This window comes from Chionomys nivalis, chromosome 4 (assembly GCF_950005125.1).
Source record: "Chionomys nivalis chromosome 4, mChiNiv1.1, whole genome shotgun sequence".
Taxonomy (NCBI): Eukaryota; Metazoa; Chordata; class Mammalia; order Rodentia; family Cricetidae; genus Chionomys; species Chionomys nivalis.
Genome location: NC_080089.1, coordinates 88,358,634 through 88,376,107, shown reverse-complemented (window position 1 = coordinate 88,376,107; position 17,474 = coordinate 88,358,634).

The following is a 17,474-nucleotide window of genomic DNA, read 5'->3' as shown; positions in this document are numbered from 1 at the left end:
AGCAACTCTGGAGCTACACAGATGAAAGTGAGTCACTGAGTGTGGAATACCTGTTAGAAGTTGAAAGAGAACTCTTCCACTTTCTTTCATCATTACATAGCAAGAGTTATGCTAAGTCAGTGGCTGGAGTCCTTGGTTCATCTCCCAGGAAGGGATTCTTTCAAACATTGCTCCACGCCAGCCACTCTTCCTCTGTCCCTCTGTCCCCACCAGTCTTTCTCTGCCTCTTCCGCTTCAGATTACAGGTGTGGCATGCATTAACTGCTGGCTAAAAGAAACGAATTAAAGTCAGCTCCTTTTCACATTTGCATTAAAAAGAGATACTGGGAAACTGAGCAGCCTAAGGCAGCTTTCAGGCTGCAGGGAGAGCAAGTTGCTTTTTTTAGCACTGCAGTTGGATGCTCTACTTCATAGGCCTGCCCCTTGTGTAGTCGCCAAGATATGTTCCTCTCTTTATAGTTTCAACAAAACAAATCATATAAGCACTCAAACATCTTGTCAGTAATTCCTCAGGTACTCAACTTTTTATTTTTACCCATCTAATTTCCATATATATATATATAGCCACAATGATCCTGAAGCTAGGCTAAGTAAACACGGTTTTGATGATTGACATAGGTAATTCTACAGTAAAGCAGGAAGATTTTTCTTTGCGGGCGTGTCATGGAGATTATGTGGTGAGGAATAAAGTTTCTTGAAAAGAAGAAGTCTCAGACAGTACAAAAGTGAGCTGAGAATAGTGAGTATATCATCAGATTATTATATTAAAAATTATTTTGTAAAAATTGTGTACCACCTTGGCATACACTAACAGTTCATTCTGTACATGAAAATAAAAGAATAAAAAGAGAAAACGTGAGGCAATGAGGCTCATACGATTGGCTTGCTATCATCATTTATTAAGAGGTGACCTCTAGTTCGGATAGATTTAAAAATAAAAATTAATATATCATCTAGTTCATTGATGAAAGGACAATTGCTCTTCCGGCTTATGCTTTTGAGACAATGTCTGTTTCTTTCTTTCTTTCTTTTTTTTATTGAAAAAAAAAATTTCCGCCTCCTCCCAGCCTCCCATTTCCCTCCCCCTCCTCCCACTCCTCTTCCCCTCCCCCCACTCCTTTCCCCCTCCCTCTCCAGTCTGAAGAGCAGTCAGGGTTCCCTGCACTGTGGAAAGTCCAAGGTCCTCCCCGCTCCATCTAGGTCTAGGAAGGTGAGCATCCAAACTGGCTAGGCTCCCCCAAAGCCAGAACATGAAGTAGGATCAAAACCCAGTGCCATTGTCCTTGGCTTCTCATCAGCCCTCATTGTCCGCCGTGTTCAAAGAGTCCGGTTTTATCCCATGCTTTTTCAGTTCCAGTCCAGCTGGCCTTTAAATCTATCCGAACTGTAGCACAAATTATTTGCTATTATACAAGCAGTGATATTTTTATTCATAAAAGAAACACAGAATTAAAAAAAAAAAAAAAGAGGTGACCTCTAGTGACTTTGTTTACAGTACAGAACTACACACAGCCAGTAACATTTGCCGAAGGATGAACTCGGGTGAGAAGCCATGTCTGTGCTATGCTAGGCCAACGTCCCATTATCTCACGTTGGTTCTCAAATCGCTGCTCTTCCTGATTGTTGCAGGAGCTGTGAAATAAAGAGCTGAAAAATACCCGAATTTCATTTTCCCCTCTTTTTAGGTAGCTCAGATTTGTTATTCTGATAATGAGTTTATTAGTATAATTAACAATTTATATTAATTTCTTTGCTTCAATATAAAACCTTCATTCATATTTTTACCTCTTTTAAATTCTCTGCTACTAAGATACTTTTATTACATAAAGAATATAACCCTTGGGGGCTGGAGAGATGGCTCAGTGGTTAAGAGCACTGACTGCTCTTCCAGAGGACCCAGGTTCCATTCCCAGCACCCACATGGCAGCTCACAACTGTCTGAAGATCCAGTTAGGGGATCTGACACCTTCACACCAATGCACAGAAAATAAAGTTAAATAAACCATAAAAATATAACTTTTCTTACAGACTCAAACTAGATTACTATAGTACTATTTTTTTCAGATATCAATAGGCCATCTTTTTACTGATGAATGTTAATTCTACCGTATAGATTTTTCAGTTTTATTAACAACTCGCCTATTGAGGGAACATATTATTGTTTTCAGTTGTTGCACACTGCAAAGTTATTACAAGCATTTGTATTAAGAGTTTCACATTCCCATTCACAGTGTTATAATTAATATGCTCACATAAAGTAAAACAAAACATTATTTGCACAATAAAAAAGTGACGTTTTGTTGAAGAAATTTTGTTCTTGCACCTCAGTAGCCCCATTCCAGCCCCCATTTGTAGTTTCTTCCCAGGCAACATTAGTGGAAACATGATGTGGGATTCCCTTCTGTACGCTATGAATATATTTTATTACCATTGGTTAATAAAGAAGCTACGTTCACCTATGGTAGGAGAGAATAGAAGTAGGTGGGAAAACTAACCTGAATTCTGGGAGAAAGAAGGTGGAGTCAGGAGATGCCATGAAGCTGCCAAAGGAGAAAGACGCTGGAACCTACTGATATGTCACAACATTGTGGGAATACACAGATTAATAGAAATGGATTAATTTAAGATGTAAGAGTTAGCTAGAAATATGCCTGAGCCATTGGCCAAACAATGTTGTAATTAATATAGTCTCTGTGTAATTATTCAGGTCTGAGCAGCAAATAAAATAAAATAAAATAAAATAAAAAAGAACAGTCTCTCTTTACAGAAACAGACTGATGTGGTGATTAAGTGATTAAGAATTTCACTATCTAGGGTTCTTGTTGACTCTGTTAACTACTGTGTGTGTGACCTCAGGCAGCAACTTCACTGCTCAATTTCTGCTTTTGCTTTTAGGGACAATAAGAACACTCATCCAGAGTCTGGGTGAGGAAAGAACTAGTTAATATACAGAAGTGGACAGCTAGGTAACAATCAATCTGAATTAAATGAATCAATAAGTATATCTCCAGAAATAATGCATGGGAGAGAAAAGGGAAGTTATAAAGATTAAAAAGACGCAAATTTTTAATACAAATATATGTTGAAAAAGGAAATACTACAAATTGACTTGAATTATAAATATACTGCAGATTGTTGTGTATATTTATTGTCCTCTAGACTACATAAATTGACTCATGTCTACTATCTATATATTTAGCAAGTGTTTATTAGTCATGAGATATAGCATTATAAGATGGATGTATATACAATGAGAGTATTAGACATTTAGTTTTGTATTTTATGTCAAGAAGATACTATTATAGTTGTCAAAATATAGATACATACATAAAGCATACATACATACACAAACATAAACAATAAGAAACATTGCTATAATGTATGGGCAGATATCAGTTATGTGTTTATGAGTTCAGAAATGGAAGAGAAATTACTTTCCCGCTGCTGGTCTAGATAAGGAATCATATGGGTAGAAGATGTAGCTTGACTGGATTTAAGAGAAGGAAAAACATGATTAATTAAAGCTTATAATTGTTTCTACAATAAAATATGGTTTAAATATTTTTAGTAGTTAAGCTTTGGAAGTCATCTCATGAGATGTTTGTAACCTTGTTTTAAAGTCGGATGATCTGACTGCACTGGACTTTGGTTCTAGAACGGTCACAGTCATTGGTGGTCAGGTGTAACATCCTCCCCTGGAGAAGAGCTATACTTATTGAAGGCTGATGGTGTAGTCTCCTCCTGGACGGGATCCACTCTCCTTGCACTGGCAGTAAGAGTAGTGACACTTATGTCTATAAGTGGATTACACACTTGAAGCTACTGATAAACCAGCTTAGACACGAAGTAGAGAGTTCAGGCTCAGTTTTCACAGTGCTCACCACAGTGTGCCGCCTGGCAGAATTATTCTTTCTCCTGATTGTTCTTTCTTGAGAGGCAGAGATGTACTCAACAATGATTTTGTCATGTATGTAAGCTAGCCCAATCTGTCCATGTGTAGGTCAATTGTATTTTTCATTGTTCTAAGATAACTGGGGATAATTTTCCAGGGTCTAGGCCATATAAGGGAGAACTGAAGATCATATCAGCAAGGACAACTCTTTTCCCTTCCTACTTTTGCTGTCATTATCATGTTTATTGTATTTTATTGTTTAAAACACATCTAGTGTTTTAGCCATTTTTTGGTATATAGACCAGTGTCATCAAATACACATGGTTGTGTAGCCACCACCATCATCCATCGTTAAAATTCCCCTTGCACAACTGACACCCAATATAAAATAACTCTCTCTGATTATTATCAATCACACTACTATTCTGTATCCACTTGGAATTGACTCTTTTATTATAGCATATAAATACAATGTTTGTCTTTGAGAACAGCTTATTTCACTGAGCATAATGTCTTAAAAGCTATCCATTCTGCAACATGAGGTTGGATTTCCTGTTTATAAGCTCCAGTAATAGTCTACTGTATATACAATTTGGTTTTATCTATTCAACCATTGCCAAATGGACATTTGGAATATTGTTGCTTTTTAGTTACTGTAAATAATGTTAATTTGAACTTGAGTTTGTAAACATATATTAAAGTCCAATAGTCAATGATGGGGCTATTTCCCTGAAAGTGGAATTGTTTTGTATATTGTAATTATAAGTTTAATATTTTGAAAAAACTTCTGTGTAATTTTTCATTAACTTCTGAAGCATTTTACATTTTAACTATCAGTAAACAAACACGCCTCTCAATTCCCTACAGGCATGTGCAGGGCTATGTCTTTGTATATTTAAATTCCTTGTAGCAGAAGGAAGCTTCTGAATGGCCAGTTGAGGTCAAAATTAAAAAAAAAATGACACAATTAAAGATGAATATTAAGGCAGGTATCATTGTGTGCTTCCATTTAAGAATTCTGTAAGATTAGGAAAATATCTCTAATATGTGCTTTGTGAGGCATAAGGAAAACTCAAATCTTCATTTTTTTTTCTTAAGAAGTTTGATCTCTTCTAGCCTGAGAAATTTAGAGGGTATTAAAGTGGCTAAGACTTGAGCTTGAGGAATTACATGATTTTAATATCTCATGTCAACCATTTAATATAAAAATAAAGTTCTCTGCAGCATGGAGGATGAAATTGGCAACAAAGACCATCAAAAGAAACCTCTTAGCCGGGTGGTGGTGGCACACGCCTTTAATCCCAGCACTCGGGAGGCAGAGGCAGGCGGATCTCTGTGAGTTCGAGGCCAACCTGGTCTACAAGAGCTAGTTCCAGGACAGGAACCAAAAGCTATGGAGAAACCCTGTCTCGAAAAATCCAAAAAAATAAAAAAATAAAAAAATTAAAAAACCTCTTCTGCTTTTCTCAACTTACACAGTAAATACATGAATGGGGCAATGCATGGTGTATCTTTCAGTTCCTATTTCACTTGCACATGTTCCCCAGAAACCCACAGAAACTAAAGCTCATTAGAGGATATGACCATTCCTGGAGAAGAAAAGTCTTGGCCAGTTGGAGCTACTTAGCTTCACAGAACTCAGCCATGGGAAAAGTGGCATGAGTAACATTATGGTTGAAGTCCTAGGTGACAACCTGATTATGACTACAGTAGAATCGAGCATTTTGGAGATAAAGTTGCCCCTGGTTTTGAAATGGACTTATAAGGAAAACAAGGTATGGAAACTAGAATGGAATCTTTCTTTCTAGCTGAAATACAAAAGCCACTAAAATGAGGTACACTTGGACAAACATCTACCAGGACATGGCTGTTTATGTTCCGCTACAGACAGAATTAATGCACTGACATTAAGAAGATCCCCCGTGAAGCTAGATTAGCACACTGATCAAGAGGGGTCTAGTGATCTGTCAGCTGCGATCCATCCAAAGACCCTCAAACTCTGGGCCACGAATCTCCCTGTTTTAAGGAGAGAAAGAAACAAGTCTATGCGATTCTCCAGCATCACCTTCAGAGCTCTGATATTGTTCAGTGGGTCAGTATGGTTCAGCTGACTTTAAGGTTGCTGGGAGCATTTTTAAAACCTACACTGAACTGAAATGGTGCAGTGAGAAGTCACTGTCATATTTATTTCTGCCAGTTAAATCTTTACCTGTCAAGATCAGATCAGTTTTTGTTACTGCATGTATTCTTTAGTGTGAGCTAATTTTCCTCAGCTTGATGGAAGCAGAGACTATCGTGTTACCTCACTTTTTTTTTTTTTTTTGGTCTTCTGAACACTTATAAAGACACAGTACCAACTAGTTTAAATGTAAGATGAAATACCCTTGCACATAGGAGACAATTTATGAACCCTTAACATAGCTGTTATTTAATCAGAGAAATTAACTTTTAGAACAAAATGAATTTTTCTCTTCAATCAGTAGGCTCCCGTAGTGTTCCCAAGACACACATGTGCAGTTCTTGAAAAGCAGATTAGAACTGACAACAATTAGTCACCTTTGAATTTGTGACATAAAATAAAAATGAGCTCCTGTACACATGGAGTCCAAAATTCATCTCTCCTTTACTTAAGGTTTTCTTTCCTCAATATTCACTTTGAGTTTAATATAAGATTGTTGACTTAACAATGATGTATTTCAAGCTTAAGGCAGAAATGAATGTTGTATTAATAAATTGTTTAGAGATGGATTCAAAGAACATTTCATTATATAAACAGGGCAGCCATAAAACATGCTTTGTGGTCATTCCATCATTCCTACCTGTAGCAGATTTGTGGAGATGACATCTATCAGTGTGACAGAGAATATTACACAAGTGATAGACAGTTATTAGCTGAAGTCCTGATATATTTACACCATGGGAAAATGCACTTGGTATTTTCTTTCTGGCAACTGCTCTGCTGTTCATAATTTGATGGAAAATTGATTAATCACACGTTTAACTCAATGCAAGATCTTCTGCACTGTAATAAATTATGGCCATTAATCAATAAGTACAAAGTAATTCCAGGAGTCTGGAGACATGCTGGCTTCTAATAGAAAAGCTTGCACTTGGGTCTTCCTGCCAGTGACCACTTCATCTGAGGTATTTTGCACCTGCCTCAATCCAATTAGATGACATAATTAATGAACCTCATTGCTCCTGATAATTTGTTATACGGAAGAAGGAATGTTTTGGCACATCCATTAAAACCTGATGCACAATACTTTGCAGAAAAGAAATAAAAAATAAACCAAAGTATCAGAGGGGCTTAAGGCAGGAATCTGAGTTCAAGGAGATGTGGAAGCTGCAGTCTGACCTCATGCTGGAGAAAGACGCAGTTGCATTTGCTCAGAGTCTGACAAGGCCTTTTCTCCACATTAAAAAGCTGGACTTGGCCTGCGTGCAAAGTTTCATGCTATTTTGTTTCCTTTATGACAAATTAAGTGGCATGATTAAAATAAGTGTTCATGAAGTAGTGTTTCTTAGGCAATCTGATAGATGGCTCCTTAGTAAGTATCCATTGCGGTTTCACATATCACGGCCCTTCTGCACCTGTTTTATGGAGCTAACAACGGGCTCTCAATGGACTTTGGTGGGAGAAAGTCTGGGAAGATAAAAGAAAACCAGTTTGCAGCTAATTCTGACACCAGGAAACGCCAGGAATAGACTGTATTTAGAGACTTTGAAAAACAATTAGCTGTGGATTATAGGTCTAAAAGGCCTCTCCTAACAGTACCTGGGAAATACTTTGCCCATTTAATGCCTTCTAAGCTGTCACCGAGCTGAACTTCAGTCCCAGTGATTAATGAAAAGCTGCAGGGCACAGCTAGAAGCTAAAGTCTCAATTATGAAAAAGCAGTAACTAGTTTAATGTGCTGATGCTTTTATGCTTAAACTGACAGCTTTGAAAAATGGCAATATTTCCAATCACACTTTAATAATTTATCACTTCTCTATTGGCAGGTCCAGTGTGCACTGCTCCCACTATTTCTTTCCTTGTTTTCAGGTCCTGGTATGATGACACTAAAAAGCATGGTCTGGATTTTTTTTTTTTAGCACATCTTCCTATTTCCTATTCAGAAGCCAGACTCCAAAAGTATAATGGTATCTATCTATTTTTTCTATAGTTGATATCTATCTATCATCTAAAGTTTCTATCTATATATCAATCATCTATCAACCATAGTATACATCTACCTATTTATCTATCATCTATCTATCTTCTATCTATTATTTATCTATCTTCTCTATCCACAGCCTATCAATCATCTACCCTTTATTGTATATCTGTGCCATTTCCAATTAGGACCATTATGTGGCAATGGTTTTTGTTTTTGAGGAGGGCACAGAATAGAGTCCAGTAACCCTTGTCCAGTTTCAGCTGAAAAACTGACATATCGATTCATGACAGATGCTTTTAATTAGGTGTGTTTTCTTACAGGAGAAAGTAGGTGAAGTTGGATAGGGGCATCATTTTGGGTCTAGACTTACCAATGAAAAATTATCTAATTGTTCAGACAGTGAATGAAATGAATAAATTTCAGAGTAGTAAGTACAGTAAGAGATGGTAGCCATTTTTGGTGGCAGTGGTCAAAAGTATCTTGTAAAATTATGAGGGTTTAATTTTACATTTTAACTGCAACAATAAACAAATTGGTCAGTAACTATAGTCATTTCCTTGGTAGGGTTTCAAGATCACATTAGAATTTTCTACTGTTGTATGTGCAGAGTTTATCATAGTAGCTAACACAGTTACTATGGTAATTATCATTACCATAAGTTGATATATTGATAAATAAACAAATGAATAAAGAGAATACACAAAGTTGGGCATAGTAGTACATGTGTGCCATTTAAGAAATGAAGAGGAGTGGGTCAAGAGTTCAAATTCAACCTCAGCTACTTCAACACACTTGATGCCAGCCTGGACTGCATAAATCCCTATGTTAAAACAAAAACAAATAGTTGGGCTGCTATTTAATTTAGCTAAGATTTCTAAATATTGCCTGCCTGCCAGAACATACTCAATGATAACTACAAAATTAATGACAGTACTCAAACAGTACATATTAATTTAAATCTGAGGCTGTAGGACAATATTATGGACTGTATGCAGCAGATTCTATATTGACTGAGGGGCAAAATATTTTTCATACTCCTTAAATGGAATGAAGGCACAAATAAATGCATTTAGCAGTTCTTACAGTGGAACTATTTAGTGTTTTTAACTACGTATGACTTTTTAAAATACATTATTAGAACTCATAAATACTTGACATTGTGTTTATTTAAAGTTTGACCTACAAGTTCATTTGTGGCATAGGTATTTCTTTTTCTTTCTGTGATATAGTTTACAAATAAAGTAAATTACAGGAAGTATTTTCATGAGAAGCAGGTATAAAGTATAGTTTCAAAAATATACTTCTTACTATCTGATAGAGGGCAGTATATTTTACTTTTTTAATTGCTGTCATCATGGGGCTAGTTACAGTGTCTGCATGACAGCACACTGCAACTTCGTATATGAAAATTCTCTGTGAGTGAAATTATATGAGTTTCAAACAGGTGTCAGTTTCGCTACCGCAATGTTCAGGAAACAATGCTGAATTAAAACGTGCTTCCTACATGTTTCTGCTTGTAGGAAGTAAAATTCGCGACACTGGTACCCCTTTCCAGGCCACATGTCTCTGGGTTGTGATTAGACATTAGAATTTTGCAAGAATTCAACACGAATATTGGCCGAGCCTATTTTGCAAGTAAAAATATTTTGTATTATAAAGGAAGTATGTGACTAGTAAAAATAAATTTTTTTGAAAGCATAGTTAAAAGATAAAATGTAAAGTGTCCTTTGGAATAAAGTGCACTTTGGGGAGTGGTATTTGGGAGACAGGTATTAAAAACATTCTGGAAAATGGATCAACTTGGAAATATTTGATTAATTGCATGAACTCATGAGGAAAATGATTTTCTTTCTGAGTAATTACAGTTAGTAAAATCAAGGAGTATATCAAATTTATTATTCTTCTACCTCAGTTTTTTCTGTGAAAAAATGTCTAGGAGAGTGTGAGCCCATGCTTATTCTTTTGACTACACTGTGTCTACATAAATTGCATGTTATCAACATATTCTTTTATCTAAATGCCTTTTTTGTATTAATAGTATGTTGCCTCATTCAGCTTTTCATATTTAGGCATATTGTGGTAGGTTTTAATTTTGTTAGGGATGTAATTTTCTTCTTGTACTATTCAATTAATGTAATAATGTTTTGTTTTTCAAGAACCAAACTCTCAATAATTACTTGTAACTTTGAAGCTGATCTCATTCTACCTATACCTTTTCACGATGGATCAGATCTACTGCTTGTATGTAACCTGGGTAGGCTCTTTGAAAAGTCATGTTTTTTATTCTTTTTCTACAAGAGTTTGTGAGTTTCCTAACATATCAAAAAGTACCGTGTACATTGCCCTGGTCTCATCTGTTGATGTTGAAATACCCATATTGTCTCTGCAGTCATTTTCATACTCCTCACATATATGGGCACTAATTCACACGGGCACATAGCCCGGCTTTCCTACATCTATGCATGAAAATCTCATGTTTTGGGGGCTGGAGAGATGGCTCAGAGGTTAAGAGCACTGACTGCTCTTCCAGAGGTCCTGAGTTCAATTCCCAACAACCATATGGTGGCTCACAGCCATCTATAATGAGATCTGGTGCCCTCTTCTGGCATGCAAGCATACATAGAAGGAATGTTGTATACATAATAAATAAATAAATTAAAAAAAAAAAAAAACAAGAAAATCTCATGTTTTGCTTGGTTTGCGCCTAGAACGTCAGTCATTTAATTAGGCTATTTTGCCTTTTGTCTCATCTATTCCCACATATAACTTAAAATAAGAGCTATAGCTTCCTAAATTCTTTGTATTTGAGAGAAAGAAAGCCATCTAAATCTGGTTTCTTGAAGCACAGGACACAGGCAAATACCGCACCTGGCAGAAACAGCATCCGTATATTTCACTAAGGTTTGTGTGGTTCCATGATAGAATTTGGAGGAATTCTGAAATTTTATAAATTCCTCCATTTAGGGGTAGTTTCCCTAGTTATGAATCAAATCAAATCAGACAAGTTCAGATTGTAGGAGTCCTGCCAGATGATAGCACTGTTAGGGTCAGTTATAGGATCTCATCATCTGCACCTGGCTTGTGGCATCCCCTCTTCCCTTGTTTTGGTATAGTTCCCAATATAGCAGATAAATTTCACCTGATAACTGTCTAAGCAAGCATCCTAGTCCTCAATTTTAAGTAATTATTAGCTAGCATCCTCGGCATTTTAGGTAGTCTATGCAAATGTGTTTGTTTTTCCATAATAATATAACAGCAATGTAGATAATGGTTATAAAGGTTATTGACATTTTCAATATATTTGTACGTATTAACTTCTGAATAAAGTACAAAATTTGTTAAATTTTCCCAGCATCCTTTGAGCTAGTTTCATTATCCTGTTATATTTACGGGACACTGATGCACGACAGTTTAAATTTATTACCTAAGTTCATGAGACTGGTAAATGAATGCGTCAGGGTAGCACATAGATGGCTTTCCTGCAGAGGCTATATTTGTTCTATTGGGGATGAAGGACTTTCTATTTTGTAACATAAGTAAAGCAGGGGAAAAATGAGGTCATCTCAGACTAACTGCTGTAAAGTCGTCTTGAGAAAGTGAAAATTTCATATAAAATCCTTTTTATCTTAATTTTTATTGACTATACCTTCTTTTGCATTAATTTATTTTCAAAATGTATTGATAATATAGAATAAAATGAAGAGGACAAACTCATCAAGATTTTCTTGTGATATTTTTTAGAGCTAACTGGTAACTATTAACTATGTTTTTTGGTCTGTACCATTCACATTCAGTTTGCTTTCTTTCTACATTCTCCGTCAACTCAGACTATAGCTAAACTGAAAATGACTGCAATTCTCTGGAAATGATCAATTTCTGTACAAAATATTTCTTTTAGGTTGCTCATATCTCAACTTTAAGATCAGATTAATGACCCCAATTGCAAAAAATTTCAAGAGTGTGAACTTCATCTTTCCACTCCAAGAGTGTGAACTTTATCTTTCCATTACTCCTGGACCTGGTTTTGAACCCTGAGTTGGATGCCAAATTTCCCAAACACCCTACACTGATGTATATACATAAATGTTCAGTATAGGTTGTAAAAATGTTTTTAGTTATCAGAATCTTCTGAATGTTTTATAAGGTTGTTTCTTCATCCAATTTTGCATGTTCTTTGCTTAATTTACCTCGGCTTTATGTTCTATCCTACCCTTTAAAAATTATTATACTTCAAAAATTTCACATTCTACCATCTAGGAAAATAGTGTAAATTTTAGATATTATATTAAAATTTATGATAAAATAACAACATTCCTAAGAAATCCATATTTTCCAAAATTCTGTCATAATAGTTATTCAGTGGAGAAAAAAGATAATAAAACCTACAGTAAGAAAGTGGTATTTGTTGCATAAATTCCAATAGTAAAGGAACTTTTCTTATTTAAAGGTAACATAATGATTCTTCAAACAAAGCTATAACACCAACTATAATTTGACCTGATTAAATTTATTTAGCTTGTCTACAATCAAAAGCAATTACTTCTCACCTCATAACTGTTAAGGTGGTCCAGAAAGGCCACACTTAGAAGGAACCTAGTACAATAAAAAGTTGTTCCTTCCTTCATTGAAGTGAAGCATCTTTAAGAAAACAACAGCAAAAATTCTTAAAGGAAATACATCATGAGGGCATGACCTCATCTATTAAGGGCTCCAACTTGCAAAAGTGCAGTTTCATTTGAAAGGCAAGAGAGTAAAACAGTAATTCCACTGTAGAGTATTCTTGGCTGTGAATGAACTGTCTATAGGAATAGTTTTCTCCTTAGCCACCAAAGTACACAGAAGACCTCACTCTTGTAATAGGAAGAGACCAGACTCTATCTCCAGCTGGCAGAAAAGACTGGTAACATTATTCATGTAGTTGCAAAATACCAGAGTTTAGGGGTCATGGAATCTTTCAGTAAGGTTCCAGAAAGCAGCTAGGGTCAGACAATGTGTGACAAGGTTCAATCCTATGCAAAGAGCACCTAAGAGCCATAAATCTGTGAAGGTGGAACCCAAGTTAGTATGGAGACTCCAAGACACTGCAATTGCCAGAAGTGTGAACTGCCTGTGTGCTACAATAGGAAGATCTATTGATGTGCTGTTACGAAGGAAATTGGCACTCTCATCTGTGGTTTCTTAGTCCCAATAATGAAAGAATTTAAGGGCTGGGTAGTGGTGGTACACACCTTTAATCCCAGCACATGGGAGGCAAAAACAGGGGGATCTTTGTGAATTCAAAGCCAGGCTGGTCTACAAAAGCTAGTTCTAGGACAGCCAGGGTTGTTACACAGAAAAATCCTGTCTCAAAAAACACAAAAAGGGGGGGGGTCATTGGGTGGGGAAAGGCATGGAGGTCAGAGAAACAGAGAAAAAGCCCAAGAGTTTGGGGGGAAACATGCTTACGATTTTGGTTGGTGTTTGGAAAACAAAAAACAAAAGGCAAAACTGCTTACTGTTGGCCACAGATCTGAGTTCAGTAGGTACTCGAGTTCCAGGGCAATTTGTCTATTTACCGGGGACATATGGTTAGAAATTGAAAGAAAGAGAAGCTCATTTTAAAAAGAAAAATCATTTCTGAGAATAGGAGTGGGTTAATGGGCTGAGAGGAAAAGTCCAAATGAATGTTGACCTACAAAGTATCTAGCCCTTTAGAGGTCATTTTCATAGAATTGGCACCTCCACTCGGTTTTTACTGTTATGTTTCCCACAAATTTTCTGGTTTTTAACATGAAGTCCAGGTGAAGAAAACCTTCTAGAATTTCTCTATAAACTGGCCTGAACATGGACCATTTGTTGTATAAGACCCAGGTGGGGAAAGGAGTCTAGCCTTTTATTACAAACTGGCTTCTCTCGTGTGTTAATCACGTTTCAGTCTCCATCCCCTGCCCTCATGCCACAGAGCTACCACCCAGGGCTGTTGAAACCTACATGATACTATTATGAACTCCAGATGCCGGAAATGAGACTCAAGATGCAGCATCCTCTGTGTTGAGGTTTAGTCTTGCTTTGCTTCAATCTTTCCATCTCTTTTTTTCCTTCAGAATGGAAATGTCTGGTATGTTGAAAGTATGTAACTTGTTCTTATTCTTATTTTTTTACTTTATAGGGGCTTTAAGTTAAGAGATTATCTTAAGTCTCAGACTTTGAATTTTTGGTGTTATCTTACCCTAGTCTTAGTGTTTTTTTTTCTTTCTCTCTCTCTTCCTTCATTCCTCTCTCCTTCCTTCATCCTTCCCTCTCTCACCCATCTCTCTTTTTTATACTATTGAATTGAATTAGTCTCCAAATTCACTTTTAACTTCTTTTTCCATTTCTATTTGGTGGTTCTCTTTTCTATGATTCATCTGGTCTTGGAATTTAGAGTGTTGCCCTCCACTTATTTTTTTTGGCATATCTGGATTTTTCTAGATATACTAGATTCTTTTGTATTATGCTGGTTTAATTTAGAGACAAAGATATTACAGTACTGGATAGAGAAGATACAGTTTACACACATTTTTAGAACAAGACATATCAATATTTAAATAGAGATTTCAGAGAATAATAAAGACAAAGAACTATAGCATGACTAAGAAGGAAGAGATAGTAGTTGAATATATACATTGCAGTAAGGGGACTATTATAACTGCATAAATGTAGAAGAGATGGCTTTTTTGTAGATATAAAAATGAGAGAGGAGTGTCGGGCAGTGGTGGTGCATGCGTTTAATTATAGAACTTGGGAGGTAGAGGCAGGCAGATCACTATGAGTTTGAGGCCAGCTGGGTCTACAAGAGCTAGTTCTAGGATAGGCTTCAAAGCTACAGAGAAATCCTGTCTATAAAAAAAAATGGGAGCGAGCTCTATTCTCATAAGATAGAAGATAAATGTACAACATTTTAACTAGTTATATAAAAATAACAGAAAATCTAAGCTACTACTACAATGCTAGAGAAAAGGACAAAGAAAAAACAAAGACCTAAGAATATGAATATATATATATAGTGTATCAAATATACATACTTATATATGTTGAAAACATAGAAATCAGTCACACAATCAGCTACCAAGCCAACAAAACAGGACAAACTATTAAGGAAGGCAAGAAAAGAACAAAACAGAAGAAAAGAAAACCCTCAATAACCCTATTCTACTTTGTACTCTTTGTTAATTTTGTAAAATTTCAGACTGAGTTCCCAAGACTTCTAGAGCCGAATCTGCATGAAGTTGAGCTTTGGAGAACAATGGAGCTTTCTGTGGATGGCTGGGTGCTGTTGCTGGGGCAACCTTGTCTAGTCTAGATGGCAACAGAGCCAAAGCTCCTGACCCACAGGCTCATCTGTGGAAGGATGACTGGTTGGGATAACACTCACTGGCTCTGCTATGACCTCTAGGTCAACCAGATGGAACCAAAATGTTCAATACCACACTAGTTTCTAAGGCTGGGGTGCATCACTAGTGCTGGACTGGTCTCTGAAAAGGTCATTTTGGAGAGGTCATTATTCTGCCGCCTTTCTTTGGGCTTCAACTTTTCACAGGTTTGGGGAATAATGTGCATTTTCCCACTTCCAACATGCATTCAGTGAGGTTTGGTAGACCTCTCATCCGCTGCTGACACATGAACTATCTTCCGATACCGCTGACTCAAGCATTGCAATGCTTCCTCTAATTTGCCCTTTCTTCTCCGTTTCCAGTAATGGGAATGGGTACTGGCACTAAGGTCCAACTGGATCACTGTTTTCCAACTGAAATTTGTTAAGTCTTTTTCCTTCACTGCCAACCACTATTCAGGACTGTCCATTCCTGTTCAGATTTATCTCTTGTCCTGTAAAGCATAAACACATTTGCTATCACTCTGAGGTTGATATTTGTTTCCTTCTCATTGTTTTCCAAACTATTCCCACACATTTAAGTTGAACAGAACTCTGGGCAGATCTTGCTTTTTCGATAGTCTGTGGCTTGTTTGTAAGCATTATGATAGACTATGCTGGAGAGGATGTAGAGTAAGGGGAACACTCATCCATTGCTGGAGGGAAAGCAAATTTGTGCAACCATTTTAGAAATCAGTGTAGTGGTTTCTCAGGAAATTGGGAATCAACCTACCTCAGGATCCAGCAATACCACTGGATATATACCCAAGAGATCCCCAACCACACTACAAAAGCATTTGTTCAACTATGTTCATAGCAACATTAGTAATTAATAATATAAATATAATAGCCAGAAACTGGAAACAACCTAGGTGCCCCTCAATAGAAGAATGGATAAAGAAAGTGTGGAATATATACACATTAGAGGACTACACAGTGGTAAAAAACAATGACATCTTGAAATTTGCATGCAAATGGATGGAAATAGAAAACACTTTACTGAGTGAGATAACCCAGACCCCAAAAGATGAATATGGTATGTACTCACTCATTAGTGGACTCTAGCCATATATAAAGGACATTAAGTCTATAGTTCACAAGCCTAGAGAAGCCAAATAACAAGGTGAACCAAAAGAAAAAAATATATAAATCCTCCTGAAAATTGGAAGCAAACAAGATTGCCGGGCAAAAGTTGGGAGCATGGGAATGGGGGTAGAGGTGGGAGTGGGGTAAGGGGAGAGGAGGAGAGAGAAGGGAGAAGGGAAAGACTGGGAAGAGCTTGGGGGAGTGTGAGGGTGGAGATGGAGGTAGGGCAGATATAGGAGCAGGGAAGAAGATATCTACACTAAGGGAGCCATTTTAGGGTTGTCAAGAGGCTTGGCTCTAGAGGAATCCCAGGTGTCCATGGGGATGTCCCCAGCTAGATGCTTGGGCAGCAGAGCAGAGGGTGCCTGAACTGTCCTTTCCCCACTATCACACTGATGATTATCTCCAATATCACATAGAATCTTCATCCAGTGACAGATGGAGATAGAGACAGAGACCCTCATCAGAGCAAGGACTGAGCTCCCAAGGTCCAGTAGAAGAGCAGAAGAAGGGAGAAGATGAGCAAGGAAGTCAGGACCTCGAGGGGTTGGTCCACCCACTGAGACGGTGTGCCTAATCTAATGGGAGTTCACCAAATCCAGGTGGACCAGGATTGAATGAGCATGGGATCAAACCGGACTCTCTGAATGTGGCTGCCAATGGGGGCTGACTGAGAAACCATCGATAATGGCACTGGGACTGCTTCTACTGCATGTACTGGCTTTTTGGGACCCTAGTCTATTTAGATGCACTCTTTCCTAGACCTGGGTGGAGTGGGGAGGGCCTTGAACTTCCCACAGGGCAGGGTTCCCTGCCCTCTCTGAAGGAGGTGGGGAAAGGGAGGAGAGTGAGTGGAAGAGCGGGAGGGGAATGGGAGGAGGGGAGGAAGTGTAAATTTTTGAATGGAAAAAAAATGAAAAACAATATAAAATAAAATAAAAAC